General features: G+C 35.9%; 10 non-coding genes across 10 annotated transcripts; all 10 read left to right on the top strand.

Annotated features, from left to right (window-relative positions):
* The first annotated feature begins 37 nt into the window (after positions 1-37).
* Positions 38-110, top strand: TRNAK-UUU (transfer RNA lysine (anticodon UUU)). The gene has a single exon. It is a non-coding gene; the product is annotated as a tRNA-Lys (tRNA).
* Positions 111-410: 300 nt separating this feature from the next.
* On the top strand, positions 411-483 carry TRNAK-UUU (transfer RNA lysine (anticodon UUU)). The gene has a single exon. It is a non-coding gene; the product is annotated as a tRNA-Lys (tRNA).
* Positions 484-1,900: 1,417 nt separating this feature from the next.
* On the top strand, positions 1,901-1,973 carry TRNAK-UUU (transfer RNA lysine (anticodon UUU)). The gene has a single exon. It is a non-coding gene; the product is annotated as a tRNA-Lys (tRNA).
* Positions 1,974-3,389: 1,416 nt separating this feature from the next.
* TRNAK-UUU (transfer RNA lysine (anticodon UUU)) lies at positions 3,390-3,462 on the top strand. The gene has a single exon. It is a non-coding gene; the product is annotated as a tRNA-Lys (tRNA).
* Positions 3,463-3,760: 298 nt separating this feature from the next.
* TRNAK-UUU (transfer RNA lysine (anticodon UUU)) lies at positions 3,761-3,833 on the top strand. The gene has a single exon. It is a non-coding gene; the product is annotated as a tRNA-Lys (tRNA).
* Positions 3,834-9,703: 5,870 nt separating this feature from the next.
* On the top strand, positions 9,704-9,776 carry TRNAK-UUU (transfer RNA lysine (anticodon UUU)). The gene has a single exon. It is a non-coding gene; the product is annotated as a tRNA-Lys (tRNA).
* A 299-nt stretch (positions 9,777-10,075) lies between these two features.
* TRNAK-UUU (transfer RNA lysine (anticodon UUU)) lies at positions 10,076-10,148 on the top strand. The gene has a single exon. It is a non-coding gene; the product is annotated as a tRNA-Lys (tRNA).
* Positions 10,149-11,934: 1,786 nt separating this feature from the next.
* On the top strand, positions 11,935-12,007 carry TRNAK-UUU (transfer RNA lysine (anticodon UUU)). Its single transcript has one exon. It is a non-coding gene; the product is annotated as a tRNA-Lys (tRNA).
* Positions 12,008-12,305: 298 nt separating this feature from the next.
* TRNAK-UUU (transfer RNA lysine (anticodon UUU)) lies at positions 12,306-12,378 on the top strand. The gene has a single exon. It is a non-coding gene; the product is annotated as a tRNA-Lys (tRNA).
* A 299-nt stretch (positions 12,379-12,677) lies between these two features.
* Positions 12,678-12,750, top strand: TRNAK-UUU (transfer RNA lysine (anticodon UUU)). The gene has a single exon. It is a non-coding gene; the product is annotated as a tRNA-Lys (tRNA).
* Positions 12,751-13,113: the final 363 nt, after the last annotated feature.

Here is a 13,113-nt window from a genome sequence, read left to right as displayed (position 1 = left end):
TAATTCCGATTTGGGGTACAGCATTATGTTTTGGAGAGCCTGGATGGCTCAGTCGGTAGAGCATCAGACTTTTAATCTGAGGGTCCAGGGTTCAAGTCCCTGTTCAGGCGGAGAAGTTGCTTTGAAAAGTGTGCATCATTCATATACGTATGATGTTGATCGTAAAAGTTTGAAACTTTTGTTTGGATTTTCTAGATTTTTGCTTAATGCCAAAACTGCAAATGTACAATCGAATTTTACCATTATTCTGTAACTATTAGCACCCTAGATGATCTATGCTGGAAATAGGATTAGACACTTTGCATATTCTAGAATCACCCATAAAACCATAATTGAACACTCTCTCGTAAAGCAGATCTATTCACATGTACATTAATTCCGATTTGAGGTACAGTATTATATTTTTTAGAGCCTGGATAGCTCAGTCGGTAGAGCATCAGACTTTTAATCTGAGGGTCCAGGGTTCAAGTCCCTGTTCAGGCAGAGAATTTTTTTTTGAAAAGTATGTATCATTCACATACGTATCATCATGATCATAAGAGTTTGACACTTTTGTTTGGATTTTTTAGATTTTTGCTTAATGCCAAAACTGCAAATGTACAATCGAATTTTAACATTATTCTGTAACTATTAGCACCCTAGATGATCTGTGCTGGAAATAGGATTAAACACTTTGCATATTCTAGAATCACCCATGAAACCATAATTGAACACTCTCTCTTAAAGCAGATCTATTCACATGTACATTAATTCCGATTTGAGGTACAGTATTGTATTTTGTAGAGCCTGGATAGCTCAGTCGGTAGAGCATCGAACTTTTAATCTGAGGGTCCAGGGTTCAAGTCCCTGTTCAGGCGGAGAGTTGCTTTGAAAAGTATGTATCATTCACATACGTATCATGTTGATATTAAGAGATTGACACTTTTGTTTGGATTTTCTAGATTTTTGCTTAATGCCAAAACTGCAAATGTACAATCGACTTTTACCATTATTCTGTAAATATTAGCATCCCAGATGATCTATGCTGGAAATAGGATAGACACTTTGCATATTCTAGAATAACCCATAAATCCCTAATTGAACACTCTCACTTAAAGGAGATGTATTCTTATGTACATTAATTCCGATTTGGGGTACAGCATCATATTTCGGATGGCCTGGATAGCTCAGTTGGTAGAGCATCAGACTTTTAATCTGAGGGTCCTGGGTTCAAGTCCCTGTTCAGGCAGAGAATTGCTTTGAAAAGTATGCATAATTCACATTCGTATCATCTTGATCGTAAGAGTGTGACACTTTTGTTTGGATTTTCTAGATTTTTGCTTAATGCCAAAACTGCAAATGTACAATCGACTTTTACCATTATTCTGTAACTATTAGCACCCTAGATGATCTATGCTGGAAATAGGATTAGACACTTTGCATATTCTAGAATCACCCATAAAACCATAATTGAACACTCTCACTTAAAGGAGATCTATTCTTATATACATTAATTTCAATTTGGAGTACAGCAGTATGTTTTAGAGAAACTGGATAGCTCAGTTGGTAGAGCATCAGACTTTTAATCTGAGGGTCCAGGGTTCAAGTCCCTGTTCAGGCGAAGAATTTCTTTGGAAAAGTATGCATCATTCACATACGTATCATCATGATCGTAAGAGTTTGACTCTTTTGTTTGCATTTTCTAGATTTTTGCTTAATGCCAAAACTGCAAATGTACAATCGACTTTTACCATTATTCTGTAACTATTAGCACCCTAGATGATCTATGCTGGAAATAGGATTAGACACTTTGCATATTCTAGAATCACCCATGAATCCCTAATTGAACACTCTCACTTAAAGGAGATGTATTCTTATGTACATTAATTCCGATTTGGGGTACAGCATTATGTTTTGGAGAGCCTGGATAGCTCAGTCGGTAGAGCATCAGACTTTTAATCTGAGGGTCCAGGGTTCAAGTCCCTGTTCAGGCAGAGAAGTTGCTTTGAAAAGTATGCATCATTCATATATGTATGATGTTGATCATAAAAGTTTGGAACTTTTGTTTGGATTTTCTAGATTTTTGCATAATGCCAAAACTGCAAATGTACAATCGAATTTTACCATTATTCTGTAACTATTAGCACCCTAGATGATCTATGCTGGAAATAGGATTAGACACTTTGCATATTCTAGAATCACCCATAAAACCATAATTGAACACTCTCTCGTAAAGCAGATCTATTCACATGTACATTAATTCCGATTTGAGGTACAGTATTATATTTTTTAGAGCCTGGATAGCTCAGTCGGTAGAGCATCAGACTTTTAATCTGAGGGTCCAGTGTTCAAGTCCCTGTTCAGGCAGAGAATTTTTTTGAAAAGTACGCATCATTCACATACGTATCATGTTGATCGTAAGAGTTTGACACTTTTGTTTGGATTTTTTAGATTTTTGCTTAATGCCAAAACTGCAAATGTACAATCGAATTTTAACATTATTCTGTAACTATTAGCACCCTAGATGATCTGTGCTGGAAATAGGATTAAACACTTTGCATATTCTAGAATCACCCATGAAACCATAATTGAACACTCTCTCTTAAAGCAGATCTATGCACATGTACATTAATTCCGATTTGAGGTACAGTATTATATTTTGCAGATCCTGGATAGCTCAGTCGGTAGAGCCTCGATCTTTTAATCAGAGGGTCCAGGGTTCAAGTCCCGGTTCAGGCGGAGAGTTGCATTGAAAAGTATGCATCATTCACATACGTATGATGTTGATCAAAAGAGTTTGAAACTTTTGTTTGGATTTTCTAGATTTTTGCTTAATGCCAAAACTGCAAATGTACAATCGAATTTTACCATTAGTCTGTAACTTTTAGCACCCTAGATGATCTATGCTGGAAATAGGATTAGACACTTTGCATATTCTAGAATCACCCATAAAACCATAATTGAACACTCTCTCTTAAAGCAGATCTATTCACATGTTCATTAATTCCGATTTGAGGTACAGTGTTAAATTTTGTAGAGCCTGGATAGCTCAGTCAGTAGAGCATCAGACTTTTAATCTGAGGGTCTAGGGTTCAGGTTCCTGTTCAGGCAGAGAGTTGCTTTGAAAAGTTTGCATCATTTTCATACGTATCATGTTGATCGTAAGAGTTTGACACTTTTGTTTGGATTTTTTAGATTTTTGCTTAATGCCAAAACTGCAAATGTACAATCGAATTTTACCATTATTCTGTATCTATTAGCAACCTAGATGATCTATGCTGGAAATAGGATTAGACACTTTGCATATTCTAGAATCTCCCATAAAACCATAATTGAACACTCTCGCTTAAAGCAGATCTATTCACATGCACATTAATTCCGATTTGAGGTACAGTATTATATTCTGTAGAGCCTGGATAGCTCAGTTGGTAGAGCATCAGACTTTTAATCTGAGGGTCCAGGGTTCAAGTCCCTGTTCAGGCGGAGAATTTTTTTGAAAAGTATGTATCATTCACATACGTATCATGTTGATATTAAGAGATTGACACTTTTGTTTGGATTTTCTAGATTGTTGCTTAATGCCAAAACTGCAAATGTACAATCGACTTTTACCATTATTCTGTAAATATTAGCATCCCAGATGATCTATGCTGGAAATAGGATATACACTTTGCATATTCTAGAATAACCCATAAATCCCTAATTGAACACTCTCACTTACAGGAGATGTATTCTTATGTACATTAATTCCAATTTGGGGTACAGCATTATATATTGGAGGGCCTGGATAGCTCAGTCGGTAGAGCATCAGACTTTTAATCTGAGGGTCCAGGGTTCAAGTCCCTGTTCAGGCAGAGAATTGCTTTGAAAAGTATGCATAATTCACATTCGTATCATCTTGATCGTAAGAGTTTGACCCTTTGTTTGGATTTTCTAGATTTTTGCTTAATGCCAAAACTGCGAATGTACAATCGACTTTTACCATTATTCTGTAACTATTAGCACCCTAGATGATCTATGCTGGAAATAGGATTAGACACTTTGCATATTCTAGAATCACCCATAAAACCATAATTGAACACTCTCTTGTAAAGCAGATCTATTCACATGTACATTAATTCCGAGTTGAGGAATAGTATTATTATTTTTGTAGCCTGGATAGCTCAGTCGGTATAGCATCAGACTTTTAATCTGAGGGTCCAGGGTTCAAGTCCCTGTTCAGGCGGAGAATTTTTTTGAAAAGTATGTATCATTCACATACGTATCATGTTGATCGTAAGAGTTTGACACTTTTGTTTGGATTTTTTAGATTTTTGCTTAATGCCAAAACTGCAAATGTACAATCGAATTTTAACATTATTCTGTAACTATTAGCACCCTAGATGATCTGTGCTGGAAATAGGATTAAACACTTTGCATATTCTAGAATCACCCATGAAACCATAATTGAACACTCTCTCTTAAAGCAGATCTATTCACATGCACATTAATTCCGATTTGAGGTACAGTATTATATTCTGTAGAGCCTGGATAGCTCAGTCGGTAGAGCATCAGACTTTTAATCTGAGTGTCCAGGGTTCAAGTCCCTGTTAAGGCGGAGAATTTTTTTGAAAAGTATGTATCATTCACATACGTATCATGTTGATCTTAAGAGTTTGAGACTTTTGTTTGCATTTTTTAGATTTTTGCTTAATGCCAAAACTGCAAAAGTACAATCGACTTTTACCATTATTCTGTAAATATTATCACTCCAGATGATCTATGCTGGAAATAGGGTAGACACTTTCATATTCTAGAATAACCCATAAATCCCTAATTGAACACTCTCACTTAAAGGAGATCCATTCTTATATGCATTAATTCCAATATGAGGTACAGCATTATGTTTCAGAGAGCCTGGATAGCTCAGTCGGTAGAGCATCAGACTTTTAATCTGAGGGTCCAGGTTTCAAGTCCCTGTTCAGGCGAAGAATTTCTTGGAAAAGTATGCATCATTCACATACGTATCATCATGATCGTAAGAGTTTGACACTTTTGTTTGGATTTTTTAGATTTTTGCTTAATGCCAAAACTGCAAATGTACAATCGAATTTTAACATTATTCTGTAACTATTAGCACCCTAGATGATCTGTGCTGGAAATAGGATTAAACACTTTGCATATTCTAGAATCACCCATGAAACCATAATTGAACACTCTCTCTTAAAGCAGATCTATTCACATGCACATTAATTCCGATTTGAGGTACAGTATTATATTCTGTAGAGCCTGGATAGCTCAGTCGGTAGAGCATCAGACTTTTAATCTGAGTGTCCAGGGTTCAAGTCCCTGTTAAGGCGGAGAATTTTTTTGAAAAGTATGTATCATTCACATACGTATCATGTTGATCTTAAGAGTTTGAGACTTTTGTTTGCATTTTTTAGATTTTTGCTTAATGCCAAAACTGCAAAAGTACAATCGACTTTTACCATTATTCTGTAAATATTATCACTCCAGATGATCTATGCTGGAAATAGGGTAGACACTTTCATATTCTAGAATAACCCATAAATCCCTAATTGAACACTCTCACTTAAAGGAGATCCATTCTTATATGCATTAATTCCAATATGAGGTACAGCATTATGTTTCAGAGAGCCTGGATAGCTCAGTCGGTAGAGCATCAGACTTTTAATCTGAGGGTCCAGGTTTCAAGTCCCTGTTCAGGCGAAGAATTTCTTGGAAAAGTATGCATCATTCACATACGTATCATCATGATCGTAAGAGTTTGACACTTTTGTTTGGATTTTTTAGATTTTTGCTTAATGCCAAAACTGCAAATGTACAATCGAATTTTAACATTATTCTGTAACTATTAGCACCCTAGATGATCTGTGCTGGAAATAGGATTAAACACTTTGCATATTCTAGAATCACCCATGAAACCATAATTGAACACTCTCTCTTAAAGCAGATCTATTCACATGTACATTAATTCCGATTTGAGGTACAGTATTATATTTTTTAGAGCCTGGATAGCGCAGTCGGTAGAGCATCAGACTTTTAATCAGAGGGTCCAGGATTCAAGTCCCTGTTCAAGCGGAGAATTTTTTTTAAAAGTATGTATCATTCACATACGTATCATGTTGATATTAAGAGATTGACACTTTTGTTTGGATTTTCTAGATTTTTGCTTAATGCCAAAACTGCAAATGTACATTCGACTTTTACCATTATTCTGTAAATATTAGCATCCCATATGATCTATGCTGGAAATAGGATAGACACTTTGCATATTCTAGAATAACCCATAAATCCCTAATTGAACACTCTCACTTAAAGGAGATGTATTCTTATGTACATTAATTCCGATTTGGGGTACAGCATTATATTTCGGAGGGCCTGGATGGCTCAGTCGGTAGAGCATCAGACTTTTAATCTGAGCGTCCAGGGTTCAAGTCCCTGTTCAGGCGGAGAATTGCTTTGCTAAGTATGCATAATTCACATTCGTATCATCATGATCGTAAGAGTTTGACACTTTTGTTTGGATTTTCTAGATTTTTGCTTAATGCCAAAACTGCAAATGTACAATCGACTTTGACCATTATTCTGTAACTATTAGCACCCTAGATGATCTATGCTGGAAATAGGATTAGACACTTTGCATATTCTAGAATCACCCATAAAACCATAATTGAAAACTCTCTCTTAAAGCAGATCTATTCACATGTACATTAATTCCGATTTGAGGTACAGTATTTTATTTTGTAGACCCTGGATAGCTCAGTCGGTAGAGCATCGAACTTTTAATCTGAGGGTCCAAGGTTCAAGTCCCTGTTCAGGCGGAGAGTTGCTTTGAAAAGTATGCATCATTCACATACGTATGATGTTGATCAAATGAGTATGAAACTTTTGTTTGGATTTTCTAGATTTTTCCTTAATGCCAAAACTGCAAATGTACAATCGAATTTTACCATTATTCTGTAACTTTTAGCACCATAGATGATCTATGCTGGAAATAGGATTAGACACTTTGCATATTCTAGAATCACCCATAAAACCATAATTGAACACTCTCTCGTAAAGCAGATCTATTCACATGTACATTAATTCCGATTTGAGGTACAGTATTATATTTTTTAGAGCCTGGATAGCTCAGTCGGTGGAGCATCAGACTTTTAATCTGAGGGTCCAGGGTTCAAGTCCCTGTTCAGGCGGAGAATTTTTTTGAAAAGTATGTATCATTCACATACGTATCATGTTGATCTTAAGAGTTTGACTCTTTTGTTTGCATTTTCTAGACTTTTGCTTAATGCCAAAACTGCAAATGTACAATCGACTTTTACCATTATTCTGTAAATATTATCACCCCAGATGATCTATGCTGGAAATAGGATAGACACTTTCATATTCTAGAATCACCCATAAATCCCTAATTGAACACTCTCACTTAAAGGAGATCTATTCTTATATATATTAATTCCAATTTGGGGTACAGCATTATATTTCAGAGAGCCTGGATAGCTCGGTCGGTAGAGCATCAGACTTTTAATCTGAGGGTCCAGGGTTCAAGTCCCTGTTCAAGCAAAGAATTTCTTGGAAAAGTATGCATCATTCACATACGTATCATTATGATCGTAAGAGTTTGACACTTTTGTTTGGATTTTCTAGATTTTTGCTTAATGCCAAAACTGCAAATGTACAATCGACTTTTACCATTATTCTGTAACTATTAGCACCCTAGATGATCTATGCTGGAAATAGGATTAGACACTTTGCATATTCTAGAATCACCCATGAATCCCTAATTGACCACTCTCACTTAAAGGAGATGTATTCTTATGTTCATTAATTCCGATTTGGGGTACAGCGTTATGTTTTGGAGAGCCTGGATAGCTCAGTCGGTAGAGCATCAGACTTTTAATCTGTGGGTCCAGGGTTCAAGTCCCTGTTCAGGCGGAGAAGTTGCTTTGAAAAGTATGCATCATTCATATACGTATGATGTTGATCATAAAAGTTTGAAACTTTTGTATGGATTTTCTAGATTTTTGCTTAATGCCAAAACTGCAAATGTACAATCGAATTTTACCATTATTCTGTAACTATTAGCACCCTAGATGATCTATGCTGGAAATAGGATTAGACACTTTGCATATTCTATAATCACCCATAAAACCATACCTGAACACTCTCTCGTAAAGCAGATCTATTCACATGTACATTAATTCCGATTTGAGGTACAGTATTATATTTTTTAGAGCCTGGATAGCTCAGTCTGTAGAGCATCAGATTTTAATCTGAGGGTCCAGGGTTCAAGTCTCTGTTCAGGCGGAGAATTTTTTTGAAAAGTATGTATCATTCACATACGTATCATGTTGATCGTAAGAGTTTGACACTTTTTTTTGGATTTTTTAGATTTTTGCTTAATGCCAAAACTGCAAATGTACAATCGAATTTTAACATTATTCTGTAACTATTAGCACCCTAGATGATCTGTGCTGGAAATAGGATTAAACACTTTGCATATTCTAGAATCACCCATGAAACCATAATTAAACACTCTCTCTTAAAGCAGATCTATTCACATGTACATTAATTCCAATTTGAGGTACAGTATTAGATTTTGTAGAGCCTGGATACCTCAGTCGGTAGAGCATCGAACTTTTAATCTGAGGGTCCATGGTTCAAGTCCCTGTTCAGGCGGAGAGTTGCTTTGAAAAGTATGCATCATTCACATACGTATGATGTTGATCAAAAGAGTTTGAAACTTTTGTTTGGATTTTCTAGATTTTTGCTTAATGCCAAAACTGCAAATGTACAATCGAATTTTACCATTATTCTGTAACTTTTAGCACCCTAGATGATCTATGCTGGAAATAGGATTAGACACTTTGCATATTCTAGAATCACCCATAAAACCATAATTGAACACTCTCGCTTAAAGCAGATCTATTCACATGTACATTAATTCCGATTTGAGGTACAGTATTATTTTTTGTAGACCCTGGATAGCTCAGTCGGTAGAACATCAGACTTTTAATCTGAGGGTCCAGGGTTCAAGTCCCTGTTCAGGCGGAGAGTTGCTTTGAAAAGTATGCATCATTCACATACGTATGATGTTGATCAAAAGAGTTTGAAACTTTTGTTTGGATTTTCTAGATTTTTGCTTAATGCCAAAATTGCAAATGTACAATCGAATTTTACCATTATTCTGTAACTTTTAGCACCCTAGATGATCTATGCTGGAAATAGGATTAGACACTTTGCATATTCTAGAATCACCCATAAAACCATAATTGAACACTCTCTCTTAAAGCAGATCTATTCACATGTACATTAATTCCGATTTGAAGTACAGTATTTTTTTTTTTTAGAGCCTGGATAGCTCAGTCGGTAGAACATCAGACTTTTAATCTGAGGGTCCAGGGTTCAAGTCCCTGTTCAGGCGGAGAATTTTTTTGAAAAGTATGTATCATTCACATACGTATCATGTTGATATTAAGAGATTGACACTTTTGTTTGGATTTTCTAGATTTTTGCTTAATGCCAAAACTGCAAATGTACAATCGACTTTTACCATTATTCTGTAAATATTATCACCCCAGATGATCTATGCTGGAAATAGGATAGACACTTTCATATTCTAGAATCACCCATAAATCCCTAATTGAACACTCTCACTTAAAGGAGATCTATTCTTATATACATTAATTCCAATTTGGGGTACAGCATTATGTTTCAGAGAGCCTGGATAGCTCAGTCGGTAGAGCATCAGACTTTTAATCTGAGGGTCCAGGGTTCAAGTCCCTGTTCAGGCGAAGAATTTCTTGGAAAAGTATGCATCATTCACATACGTATCATCATGATCGTAAGAGTTTGACACTTTTGTTTGGATTTTCTAGATTTTTGCTTAATGCCAAAACTGCAAATGTACAATCAACTTTTACCATTATTCTGTAACTATTAGCACCCCAGATGATCTGTGCTGGAAATAGGATTAGACACTTTGCATATTCTAGAATCACCCATGAATCCCTAATTGAACACTCTCACTTAAAGTAGATGTATTCTTATGTACATTAATTCCAATTTGGGGTACAGCATTATGTTTTGGAGAGCCTGGATAGCTCAGTCGGTAGAGCATCAGACTTTTAATCTGAGGGTCCAGGGTTCAAGTCCCTGTTCAGGCGTAGAAGTTGCTTTGAAAACTATGCATCATTCATATACGTATGATGTTCATCATAAAAGTTTGGAACTTTTGTTTGGATTTTCTAGATTTTTGCTTAATGCCAAAACTGCAAATGTACAATCGAATTTTACCATTATTCTGTAACTATTAGCACCCTAGATTATCTATGCTGGAAATAGAATTAGACACTTTGCATATTCTAGAATCACCCATAAAACCATAATTGAACACTCTCTCGTAAAGCAGATCTATTCACATGTACATTAATTCCGATTTGAGGTACAGTATCATATTTTTTAGAGCCTGGATAGCTCAGTCGGTAGAGCATCAAACTTTTAATCTGAGGGTCCAGGGTTCAAGTCTCTGTTCAGGCGGAGAATTTTTTTGAAAAGTATGTATCATTCACATGCGTATCATGTTGATCGTAAGAGTTTGACACTTTTGTTTGGATTTTTTAGATTTTTGCTTAATGCCAAAACTGCAAATGTACAATCGAATTTTAACATTATTCTGTAACTATTAGCACCCTAGATGATCTGTGCTGGAAATAGGATTAAACACTTTGCATATTCTAGAATCACCCATGAAACCATAATTGAACACTCTCTCTTAAAGCAGATCTATTCACATGTACATTAATTCCGATTTGAGGTACAGTATTAAATTTTGTAGAGCCTGGATGGCTCAGTCGGTAGAGCATCGAACTTTTAATCTGAGGGTCCAGTGTTCAAGTCCCTGTTCAGGCGGAGAGTTGCTTTGAAAAGTATGCATCATTCACATACGTATGATGTTGATCAAAAGAGTTTGAAACTTTTGTTTGGATTTTCTAGATTTTTGCTTAATGCCAAAACTGCAAATGTACAATCGAATTTTACCATTATTCTGTAACTTTTAGCACCCTAGATGATCTATGCTGGAAATAGGATTAGACACTTTGCATATTCTAGAATCACCCATAAAACCATAATTGAACACTCTCGCTTAAAGCAGAGCTATTCACATGCACATTAATTCCGATTTGAGGTACAGTGTTATATTCTGTAGAGCCTGGATATCTCAGTCGGTAGAGCATCAGACTTTTAATCTTAGGGTCCATGGTTCAAGTTCCTGTTCAGGCAGAGAATTTTTTTGAAAAGTATGTATCATTCACATACGTATCATGTTGATCTTAAGAGTTTGAGACTTTTGTTTGCATTTTTTAGATTTTTGCTTAATGCCAAAACTGCAAATGTACAATCGACTTTTACCATTATTCTGTAAATATTATCACCCCAGATGATCTATGCTGGAAATAGGATAGACACTTTCATATTCTAGAATCACCCATAAATCCCTAATTGAACACTCTCACTTAAAGGAGATCTATTCTCATATACATTATTTCCAATTTGAGGTACAGCATTATGTTTCAGAGAGCCTGGATAGCTCAGTCGGTAGAGCATCAGACTTTTAATCTGAGGGTCCAGGTTTCAAGTCCCTGTTCAGGCGAAGAATTTCTTGGAAAAGTATGCATCATTCACATACGTATCATCATGATCGTAAGAGTTTGACACTTTTGTTTGGATTTTCTAGATTTTTGCTTAATGCCGAAACTGCAAATGTACAATCGACTTTTACCATTATTCTGTAACTATTAGCACCCTAGATGATCTATGCTGGAAATAGGATTAGACACTTTGCATATTCTAGAATCACCCATGAATCCCTAATTGAACACTCTCACTTAAAGGAGATGTATTCTTATGTACATTAATTCCGATTTGGGGTACAGCATTATGTTTCGGAGAGCCTGGATAGCTCAGTCGGTAGAGCATCAGACTTTTAATCTGAGGGTCCAGGGTTCAAGTCCCTGTTCAGGCGGAGAAGTTTTTTTGAAAAGTATGTATCATTCACATACGTATCATGTTGATCTTAAGAGTTTGACTCTTTTGTTTGCATTTTCTAGACTTTTGCTTAATGCCAAAACTGCAAATGTACAATCGACTTTTACCATTATTCTGTAAATATTATCACCCCAGATGATCTATGCTGGAAATAGGATAGACACTTTCATATTCTAGAATCACCCATAAATCCCTAATTGAACACTCTCACTTAAAGGAGATCTATTCTTATATACATTAATTCCAAATTGGGGTACAGCATTATGTTTCAGAGAGCCTGGATAGCTCAGTCGGTAGAGCATCAGACTTTTAATCTGAGGGTCCAGGGTTCAAGTCCCTGTTCAGGCAAATAATTTCTTGGAAAAATATGCATCATTCACATACGTATCATCATGATCGTAAGAGTTTGACACTTTTGTTTGGATTTTCTAGATTTTTGCTTAATGCCAAAACTGCAAATGTACAATCGACTTTTACCATTATTCTGTAACTATTAGCACCCTAGATGATCTATGCTGGAAATAGGATTAGACACTTTGCATATTCTAGAATCACCCATGAATCCCTAATTGACCACTCTCACTTAAAGGAGATGTATTCTTATGTTCATTAATTCCGATTTGGGGTACAGCATTATGTTTTGGAGAGCCTGGATAGCTCAGTCGGTAGAGCATCAGACTTTTAATCTGAGGGTCCAGGGTTCAAGTCCCTGTTCAGGCGGAGAAGTTGCTTTGAAAAGTATGTATCATTCATATACGTATGATGTTGATTATAAAAGTTTGAAACTTTTGTATGGATTTTCTAGATTTTTGCTTAATGCCAAAACTGCAAATGTACAATCGAATTTTACCATTATTCTGTAACTATTAGCACCCTAGATGATCTATGCTGGAAATAGGATTAGACACTTTGCATATTCTAGAATCACCCATAAAACCATACCTGAACACTCTCTCGTAAAGCAGATTTATTCACATGTACATTAATTCCGATTTGAGGTACAGTATTATATTTTTTAGAGCCTGGATAGCTCAGTCGGTAGAGTAGCAGACTTTTAATCTGAGGGTCCAGGGTTCAAGTCCC

Source organism: Leptodactylus fuscus, chromosome 1 (assembly GCF_031893055.1).
Source record: "Leptodactylus fuscus isolate aLepFus1 chromosome 1, aLepFus1.hap2, whole genome shotgun sequence".
Lineage (NCBI taxonomy): Eukaryota > Metazoa > Chordata > Amphibia > Anura > Leptodactylidae > Leptodactylus > Leptodactylus fuscus.
This window is presented reverse-complemented; position numbering and strand designations above follow the sequence as displayed.